Source organism: Neodiprion virginianus, chromosome 3 (genome assembly GCF_021901495.1).
Source record: "Neodiprion virginianus isolate iyNeoVirg1 chromosome 3, iyNeoVirg1.1, whole genome shotgun sequence".
NCBI lineage: Eukaryota > Metazoa > Arthropoda > Insecta > Hymenoptera > Diprionidae > Neodiprion > Neodiprion virginianus.
Genome location: NC_060879.1, coordinates 42,302,610 through 42,314,039, shown reverse-complemented (window position 1 = coordinate 42,314,039; position 11,430 = coordinate 42,302,610). Strand labels below are relative to the sequence as shown.

At 38.3% G+C, this 11,430-nt stretch overlaps 1 long non-coding RNA gene across 1 annotated transcript; it reads left to right on the top strand.

The window, feature by feature from the left end:
* Nucleotides 1-1,948: 1,948 nt before the first annotated feature.
* On the top strand, nucleotides 1,949-8,373 carry LOC124301511 (uncharacterized). The gene is made up of 3 exons (XR_006907501.1): nucleotides 1,949-2,377; nucleotides 7,509-7,658; nucleotides 8,098-8,373. It is a non-coding gene; the product is annotated as an uncharacterized LOC124301511 (long non-coding RNA).
* Nucleotides 8,374-11,430: the final 3,057 nt, after the last annotated feature.

The window sequence follows — 11,430 nt, the reverse complement described above, 5'->3', positions numbered from 1 at the left end:
ATATCATGAATAATTTACCGTCAAACTCGAAGCTCTGCATTCTATCTGACGGTTGGAAAATTTTCTTGCCAAGTCGCAATATCAACGCAAAATGACTTCGAAGTTTTTATACGTTTCAAATATTACTATCAGCTATACCTTATATGCAGCGGCCTGAAAATTCTTGGAACATTTTTTTGGGTGGGGGTTAAAACTTGGAATGGCCGATATACCGAAATTTCAAACATCCGAAAAAAAAATAACGACAGATGAATTGTTTGAAATCTTGATTGATGGAAAACCAAGGTCGGCAAGTTGTATGTGATATGTAATATGGGTATATCGAGTATAACTAATTAACTCTGACTGTCAAGTTATCAATCATTTTCCTGCAATTTTTCCGTCACTAGGAATTATTGACGCTCTTCGCGCAGATATCAATTGAACTCTTTGGGAATAATCAATTCGAATCGAACGATTATAGATAATTCATCGTCGCGATAATAATTGCGGCAAGTTTCAATACATGAATTGTGCGGAGTTACAGAGTCCAAGAACGAATTTACGTACTCTCTTACCGAGACTTTATACCCATGAGTGTGTAAATGAGAATGTAGGCATATGTCACATGTGAAACGGATTTTTCTTCACATTGGATCGAACATTTGAACCCTCATTATTGAAAACAGAAAAATAATCGAGCTTCGTATAATGTCTTTAACGTCAAACAAACTTTTTGGTTAACAATCTACAAACCGTGACTAATATAAATCGTATACGTGATCCAATTACAAACAAAAATTGCATCATTTTAACCATACTCACTGCAGTTTCTTAAATACAACGGATATTTCCTATTATATTGAAGAGTTAAATTATTGTCATTTTGTGAATTTTCGTCTAGTAACATTTAGTGTGGCGAATTCAGATTTTACTGCGATCATCAATCATACGATGATAAATGACTAAGACTCTCTTTGAGGGGTGACCCTTGTAACAAGCGTCGAAACAGGATAATTTTCGGTAATTACTTTTGGAAAAAGTACTGATGCAATATTAATAATTTTTTGATATCAACTCATTTACATGTTAAGAAGAGTGTTAAAAAAAATACGATTCGATAAAGATATGTCTCTTCGGGCCTTTCGATGGTTTCGTGAGCGGTCAGTCGGTGTAAATGATATTGTAATGATCTGTGGTCTGACGCAAAAAAATGTGCTCATCGACTGTATTATATTAACTTTCATCCGACGGATCTTTTTTCCTGTTTGGTGATGACAAAAAAATTTATAAAACTTTTTCTCCCCTTTCGGCTCAAAAATACGTTATACTATCATTAATACCTATTGAACAAAGGATGAAAAAAAAAAACCTGTCCGTCAAACGGAATGAATATTCCTTTGAATATTTTTACTAAATCTCAAGTCGACTCGTCGACTACAGCTCAAGATATTGTGTACCTACACCGCGCGTTTTGAGAAAAACGTGCTTAAAGTTTGAGCACTAGTTTTTTGAGTAAAAAAATTTAATTATCCATCTTACCGTTAACTTTCAATTCCCGTCTCCCATTGTATATTTATCTTAACCGCTCATTCAGCAGTAAGTGTAAGGTGATTTGCTAGCACCAGAGGCACCAATCCTGGTGTCTTTCGACGTCTTAGATCTCAATGGCCATTTTCCAAATCAGCATAGTTTCGCGCGGCTACGGCATGAGTTTTGGCAGATCATTGGTAGCTTCGGATATAACGTATTGTACGATACATGCATAACGATGTACGTAGGTATAATCCCGGTATGATGCTCTGTTTTTCACTATAAATGATCATAACCACAGATTTGAGAATCGATTATACGGATCGTCGTTGATGCTTTCTACGTCTTCAAGACTTTTGCGTGTACAGTCGTGGCTCGAAAAAATGATGCTGTTGTGTACTGACGCAATTTGGAGCAGTTCAACATAATACTCGTGCAATCCCCGAGACATCGTGTCCGCGTTTGTTGTTCAATGCTTCGGTCTCGCGGGAAGTAACAGTCAGCACATTTTGTTAAATACACCGAAGGTGAAACACGGCTCGTTCATTCATTCTCCATTATGGATATACGTACCGATATACCTACGTCAAGACTCTTGCAAATAATTCCGCCTGTCCGTTGGCAACCGTATCAGCCTTCTCTTATCGATGTTTGCCTTGGGACCCATGAAGCTGGTCTCCATGATTTGGTTCAGAATTTTCGAAAGAAAGAAACTACGTGGTCAATGAAATGTTATCACCACTGACGGAGAATTGGATATTTTAATAATTTATCAAAGTGTAAGTGCGAGGCATCCAAATGCAGACTTCGTTTCCAGGAATAACCGATTGAGTCCTACATGCGCAAGTCTCCGTGTGTAAACAAGGTACATGTATAATACACAATGCCCGTAAATCATATTTAAAGTGACAAATACAAGAGCGTTATAATATCGCAAGGAGGGCCGACAGATAAGAGACCCGATGAACATATAAATTCACTGTTCACGCGACTGACCTACTGTAAGGTTATCGTAACGGAGTTGTGGAGCAGTCAATTTATTGCTGTTTCATTAACATTATCGATTTAGGTATACGCAAATTTATTATACACACATATAACAGTGTCAAAATTTGCTCATTTAACGGGATTATATACCTAAATTTCTGCAAAGAATGTCAAATCCGACGATTCATAACGAGAAATGTCATACGTGACGATAATTTTTACACGTTGAGAGGTAAGATCCTACGAGTTGCATAACATATTCCTATTCCGAAAGCCGCAACGTTATGCGAGAATATTCGAGTTTGTGAATCGAATAATTCAGAACTAGACCCTCATAATTTTTATAGGTACGGAAAACACACATTACGTTGTACAAACAAGTTTTGTATCAATATCCGCGTTCTGACTTTTGAACCCTGGTTACAAGTGTCCGATTTACGTAATACGGGTAATTCCGTTTGACACGAGAATGATTTCCATGGTACACCGATTTACGTATGCGGACACTCACACTATGGCGAAAAAGCTGCGCACGCTGAAAGGCATAAAAAATAGCGTATCTAGGCAGTATCTGGCAGTGGGCAAACGATATAAATGATACCTGTATAAATATTGAACTCTTTTTACATGTAATCACACCATTTTTCATCGTTTTTTTCACGCTTCTTCTGGTTATTGTAATCTTGGGTTTTAAAAAAAATCTTGACGGCATGCACATGGCAGGAAATTTTGTACACGTTTCAAAAAGTAATCTATACGCTTACGAATTTTCAAATGTTTACACCAGTTCAAGCGTAATGACGAAACTTGGTTTCTGTCAGCCTAAGGGACAGCATGATTATGAGTAACTTCTTCTTAATTTACATTTTTCAAAAGGGTACGATATTGGATCTGAAATAGAAGTAGAGAAAAGCAAATCCCCAGTAAAAAAATCACCAATAATTAATTTGACAATGCCCTGCAATCTCCCCGTGTAATAGGTGTATAAATATTGTATAAAACATATATTGTATAACCTAACTATCTATAAAAAATGCACTAATAAATCAGCCGCAGAGGTTTAAAAAAGGTATTCAACTAAGGAAGAAAAAATGAGGAAAAACAAATGACTCCCTCCCTTCCTTCCGTTGGTATTTGTGATGACACAGAAATTCCAAAGAAATCCCCCCTCTCTCCAACCCCCCTTCTGCCTCTTTCCTTTATGCACGGGCGTTGCTCGGAAATTATCCTGAATCACGAGTCACGGAATAATAAGTAGGTTACCTATCGCGTATCCCATAATGACGAATAAGCAAGAATTTTCACAACACGTGTTGCAAGGGGTTTTGGAGGCTGGCTACCTTACTTCCACTCAACTTTTTCAATCAAAGCCTTTTGAATGGGCGCACCGATAACATAAGTCTGCAAAAAAAATTTTTTTTTTTTTATGCAGCATGGGATGTTTGTGGTGCATATTAAGTTTTCAAGTGTGCTGAATCCAAAAATGACTTCCATTTCCTTCCGTCACGTACGGTATTCTTGCAAAATACAAGGCGTTTGCATGAAAAAAGCATAACAATAATGAAAAAAACCACCATTTTACTACATTGAACTAATCAATATTTCTTATAAAATTAAACAAGTAATTTCTCTATGAAATGTGTTTAACATTCCGTGTCCATTCTTTTCGCCTATGAAACGTTTTCTTCTTCTCTTTGATACACCTCCGAACAGGTTTCCGCTTTCCATTGTCCGTTTCCCTGTTTCTACTTATTCGCGAGTCTCACTATAATACACATTAAATGGAAGCAAGAAATCACGTTTGCATAGGATTTTTAGAATCAAGAATATGATACCAGTTTTCGAATTAATCGGGAGCTTCACTCCAAATGAAACTACAATCACGAGTTGAAGAAGAAACCAGACGTGATGGAAATTTTTTAGTATTTCCCCCAGTTTCAGTGAATGAAAATCTATAAGAAATGGCATAAAAAAACCTGTGTAGTTTTTGGTTGCAAACCTGCGTTATAAAAATTCTCACGTTCAATAATTAATTCGTTGCCGAAAATGCGTTTCTGACGTCTCAGAATGCGCAGGTCAGTTATATGATATCAGCGTGAGTAGAGCACCTGTCCGTCTGCTGGTATGAAGTTTAACTTGAAGATACGTACGAAGTCGACGCAATGGTGATTTCGACACGCGCCTTCTTCCACGATCCATTGTCATATCAGTCTCTTCCGTCGTACGTTCGTTCGCTCATTCATTTCCAGATATAGACAATCGCACGCCTTACGGGACTTGTCGATGCGGGTTTTCCAGACATTGCGGCTATTTTTAAAGATGAAAATGTAAAGCGGAATCGAAGAGGATGGAGAAAGTATCCCGCCTACCATTAATTAATAAGAAACTTGTCCAACTATATCCATTTCTCACGATTCAATTTGCAATTTCCTCGAGGGAAAAAGTATTTCACAATTTAAGGCTATATTTGTAACTCAAGTGTATTCCAGACGCGTATTATAATTACATTCAACTCAAGTATAACTGTATTTTGTCGCAGGAATCGACTGATCGCATCATGGAATAGTATAAAATAATAAACTATTCATCATCTTCCATTTCGTTATCGTTACAGATAAATTAGCGCTCCCCAATCTGAAATGTTCCCATACGCCAGCAGTTTGTTTAGACTAATGTCGAGGCCTAGATTTGACCTCGCTGGAGCTTCCAGGGTGCACGCGGTGTCAGAAAAATAAACCCTTGTTATTCGGTATAGAAGAAGCAAAATACGTTTGTTTCAACAGGTGAATCCTACAAACCTTGATGTTCGAAAGAGGAAAGGTAACATTATGATATATGAGAGCTATATGCGTACCCATATAGACTCTCTTTCTATACTCACTTGGTTGTTTTGTCAACCTGCATTTTATACAGGCACGAATGTACGTATGTCGAATGAAATTAGCATCAGGTACGATCAATTCATGCAGCCAATGTGGAAAGCGAGAGTCACTCGCCGTCCTAATCCCTGTAATGCAAACTCCAGAAAAGCCTTAAAAAAAAAAGGTAATAATCTAGATTCTACAATTTTTACTTCATTTTTAGAGCATTATGCGATTCACGTTGTATCACGCATGATACACGAGGTAGCTTTTCACTTCCGGGTCTCTTGAGCATTTTTTTTTTTTTTAGTCTTACGATTAGAATCTCTCGACTCGACAATTTGCGGGGAATGACCCGATATCGGTGTAATATTGCGTCATCCTATTCCGTCCAGCGTCAACGCGGACCGATCTAAGATCTTGACCAGCCATGGCTGTGTACGCATCTAAGTATAAGTACAATAATATCGGAACTGCGCAAATGCCATGTTTCGAGCTGTAAGCTTGCAAGAATATCATACAGATTAATCGATGAAATAATGATGTACATTTTTTCAATATCTCTTAATCTCATACAGTTTCAACCGAGTGTGAATCCTTGGAAAGTATTTTTGCTTCAATACGATGAAATATCTGTGGAGGAAAAATGAAGTCAAGAGTCAATCTGCGAATCTTTCGAAATTGAAAACTGGGAAGTGGCTAAATTGGTGTTCCCCGAATTGCCTATCTCTGGTTAGATTGTATTTTTCTCGCTTTTTTTCGACACACAAATAACCCGATATGCGATGCGTTGGAATCTGCATTGAAGCAGAAATTCGAACCGAGATATAATAATGAAATTAAGAACTCGACCTCAAATAAACATCGCGAACTTCTCGTATCGAAATTGATAAATATTCGTTTCATTAAATGATAGCCACAAGGCGAACTTCTGTGCAATTCGGCGCACCATCGTGACGCTGCATTGGGTAAATCAGAGTCCGGTTTGGTAGAAACGCGTTCTATCGCAGCGTTCCAGCGCATAACGAAGGTTCTAAATTACTGCATCACGATATGCGTCAATCACGGAGTTGGACCAGTGCCCCGTTAAGGATATATATTAACACGCGTACACATATATTTCTGTGCATAAGTAGGGGGCACAGGGGAATAAAGGTTCGGCACGCGTGACCCTAAACTGTGATAACTCGGGCCGGGGTCGTAATCGATGATCAAGCACTTATCGTCTTACAGTCCATCAAATTTTTCCCGACTAGCATCGTCAGGCTCTTCGTTACGCGCGAGCGTTATAAAATGCCGGAAATCCATGCCACGAGCTGAATATATTACTACTCCATGAACTGATAATATTCGACTATTATATTTATCGAGCTTTTCGTTCGACCATACGTAATTCCGTTTAACGCGATCTGGTAATTGGTGAAATGTAGTTGCGGCTGTGCGGTTTGACGCAACTATGCATGCTTCGAAATGCGAGAATTTATACAATTGTTGTAAGCCCAGGCAATGTTGACTGAATCTGATTATCTTTGCACCTGACGCAACCTGGTGCTGCGAATCGTCACGTGAGGCTCGTCAAGCTTCCATGTATCTCAGATTGACGCAATATTCAACAGTATTTCGCAGTGATGGTCAAAAAATCGTAATCGCGGGCTCATTGATAGGGACCCCGCTGAAAGTTGTTGTCTTACCGTACTCACGCCCGTATAAGATAAATTTGTATATGTATAGCATGGAGTTGAATATGCACATCACACGTTCGGAATGAGGAGTAAAAATAAATTTTTTCCTCTCTTTTTCTTATTTCCTTATATTTCTTCTTGGAGGTTGAAATGTGATCCGCAACGCCACCACGTGAGCCAGCCGTCGAGTTTGACGTAGTATCTTTCAAACTTCCCCATTTGTTTCTACAATCCTCATACGATCCGGAATCTGGAAACAAACAATTCTCTTACAGATTTCCCGCCACGCGTTGGTCATCCGATCTTATTTTATCGTCCGACAAATTTCTTACACATTCGCAAGTATAAATTTAAATATAACATTTCTTTTCCTGCTTTTTTCTATACCCCTCATCATCTAGCCTTATTTGCATGATATCTTCTGTACCTCTAGTTTCTTGATTTTACTTTTTACTTTCCATTTCAGACCAGACAGAATACACGATCGATGAATAACGGTAAGATGTGTCACGATTGAAACGGCTTCGTCAACTCAACAATAAGTTTACGATCAGTGGATATGACTCTTGGCTCTGCATATGACGTCTTCCGAGTTCTGACCGATAACCGGAAAGCAGTAATTATAAACAATTAATATACGCATTATTCGCTTCGCATGTTCGTCCTTCGAATCGATGCAGCTGTCGGGCAAAAGGGAGCAGATTGGAATTATACGCAGCGCGTTTTCCCGACCATTTCCCACATTACTTATACGTATATGCCCGTCTTGGTTGTTACCAATAATTGTTACGGCGATTCCTAGCATGGATATTCTATAAATAACCTTGGCGCAAGATATACGAATGGTAGCTCTTTCCATGCGTGTCTTTCGATCAGACGCTTATCTCGAACCGACATCGAGCGATACGCCGAACTGATAATTGCCGGAAGTTTCTAGCCACACGATTTATCCCTGCTTCTTTCATTTTACGGTACATTATACTCCCCATGATCCGGTATGCGGTAGGTGCACCCAAGTTTCACAGTCAACAAGTAACAAACATTTTTCCTTACAGATTGTTTCAATAAAAATTGAGTCGAACTTCGGTGGCGAGTCGAGCGGTCTTTTAAGGATAAGCATAGATCTAATTAGCCTATTATTCATCGCTCCAGATCCGAGAATCGACAAAATGTGAAATAAAATTTATGAATGTCAAATGTTACGTGAACAGCGCTGATTGATCGAACATTTTTACTGGATTACCCCTTTTGCGAGTAGTAAAATTTATCTACATTACTTTTTTCATCGTCAAAGATTCGTTGTGAGAACATCTGTAATGATTTCTATAAACTTCTTTTTATAAAATGGTGTATTGGAATGGACAAAGTTCAAGTTTACGTATACATATAGTTATGTAAATTTGAGGGGAACTCAACATCGTCAACCTTGACAGTTGCAATCTAATTGATAATTCTTTAGCACTAACTTCGTGATAGTTATTTATTATTATTATTGTTATTTTGTTTGCCAAATTTTTTTTCATCATTTGACATAACTTTGTTCCCGAACATTTCAACGTTTCAAATTACGTCCCAGGTTCATCCTGTGTTGTGGGTGCATGAATATCACTCGACATCATTGCATGCTCGTCTTCGAGCTCCTCTTCCATCCAGAGTTAGCGTATTTATAAATGACTAGAAAAATATTTCGTCTATGTATAATGCCTGTGCGAATAAGTGAATGTGAAATCGATCTAAAAGTACGTGTGCTAATGTTTAAATAATCATAAACGGTTATAAATAAGGAGGGGAATCAAGATTAAATCGAGCACATATGTATCACAGCGAACATATAATACGTCAATGGAGAACGTTATGTATCGCGTTATGTATACGCACCCCGGAGAATATGACGGTAGCTACCGAGTTATCAAAATATAACTTCTACCACCACAATCGCAACTAACCGTGGCACCGCTGACCTCGCGACCTGCGATAACGATACCGGTCAACGTATATTGGTGTGTGTATATTATACTCATAAACGGACGAAGACAAAGATTATCGAATTTACATCGAGTATTTTTAGGATGTCAGACCAGCAAGAGTTACAGAAGAATAAATAAATCACAAACGGACAAACAAGCCGAGCGCAATCGATATGTATAATATATAGTGTATACCTATATAAGATGCGGGTATACCGGGCATTCCAACCTGTCAGCATGCATCCATTACGTACTGATCTTGCCGTCAGCGACTTGTTTTTTTAATTGGCACCATGTAGATCACCTTAGAAAGGTAAAGTGTGAAAAATTCTCGAATTCATCCCAACACCGCAGCTCCTTGATAAACGCGATAGTCTTTTACAGTCCACACTGCAGTTTGGCAAGTTTTTTTATTCTAAATATCTTTTCACACCTGAGCTGTAACGAGATTTGGAATTTATAAGTGCGGAAGACCAGGATGCAATCGATATTTTGGATTATCGAATCAAAGATTAACAATCGGCCGCAATTGTCGGAAAAATGTGCAAATTTTCTCGTCTTATTTTTTCAGACACTTCACCTCGTACGACATATTGTATTTATTCGGCGAAAAAATCTAAGGTGGCGATGGTAATATAGTATACATGAAGCAGGCTAAGTTGACACGGAATGTACTATGTGTGTTTTCAACGTGAAACGTTTGAACTCGGTTCAGAGCTTTCATATCTTGGAGCAGAGGTTCGGACTTTTATAATATCATTTCGTCGTAGATTGTTTTAATTTCGCTTTGTTGTTTATCTCGCAAATAATAACCGACGCAAGATCTGACGCGCCAAAACTTCTTTCAACAAACAAATATCTTCCCTCCCATTCTCCTTCGCCGATGTTTTATTTCAGCCTGAAAACGACAACCTCGGTATAATCGCATTTTTAACGAATTGACGACCATGGGATTATGATTTTCCTTGTTTTCAAAATCAAACAACCATTCAAGCAGTTTGACGGTACGTACGTATGTACAATTATAGTACCGGAGGTCAGATCTCTGCGGTAGATCTATACAAAACAGGTACAACATGTGCAAAAAAATAAACCACGTACACTGCCACTTGTCATAACTCGGGTGATATTTGTTGCCGTGCAAATAGATATTGTTTGGATGAAAATTGCTTGATTCAAACGAGGTCATGCTACTAGCTGCGACGTGAAAATATTTTTAAAAAAAATTTCTCCATCCTGCTGCAGCTATTTTCTTTCTCGCCTTTTTTCTTACCTCGACCCCATACGTTTTCCTTCTCGTATAGGTACGTGCATGTGTGCTACGTATGCAAATATCTTTATGCAAATTCAATCGCATAAATGTTTACACTCTGATAAAGTAAAGACTGTATGAATTTTGCGTTCGGGACATTGAGTCAGGCGATAATTACCGGCGAATACCAGCTGAAAAATTAAGAATCATCAATAAAAGTGTGAATAATATATTACGTTCAACATAAGTACACAATGAGAAAAGAGTTTATTTACCGTTAACAAACGTACATTCGGATATGGTGGAATAAATTTTTTGTTATTATTATCAAATTTCATTCGAGCTCAATAATGATCTGTAAAATTTTTTTAACAATAAACAAATCGTATTTGACTCAATTAAAATTTATATCCCCATATCCAAATATACGTTCTTCAACAGTAAATGAAATCTGGTAGAAAAAAATATGGTACAGAAACCAGTTGATTGTATAATTAAGGCAACGATGGGAACTGCTAACGAGCAATAAACGTAGACATGTTTGACACTTTTATTTGGCGTTATACACAAAATAAACAATAAAATAAGCTGATGTTTCTTTTTTTTTTTTTTTTTTGATTTTCTTTCTCGTCTCTTCGTTCCGCACCTCGTGAATCCTGCGTGAGAGTTCAACTTCGTGCCTGTCAGATTGTCGCCGACCAATGGCAGAGCTCGTCTTGGCGCCGGACCCCCCGGCACGTGACCCATTCATGACGTATCGTCACTGACCCCACGCTGGAAGGCGTGCTGTGGAATATTGTTGTGTAGCGAATATAACTGCGTGATCAATAACAACCGCCTCTAACGACATAAGTAATATCTTTTCACCCCTCCGTGCCTTCGGATTCGAAACGTGACGTACGTTCGCGCTGACCGTACAACATCTCGGTCTTCCCTATCTCTCGTACGCGTTACATACCTATATGTGTAATTGATGAATATGGTACAGTGTGTATGAAGCATTATTATTGTTTCGTCAATCGTTAATATACATATATTGCATGTTTTTCACTTTTATGGGTAATGTACACAATGAGACTCTTCGCTGCTTCGTGCGCGTCACACACCCTATATTCGCTGTGCACAGCCAGTGTGTTATCGATAATTTTTGTTCTATCGCGTGTGTGCAA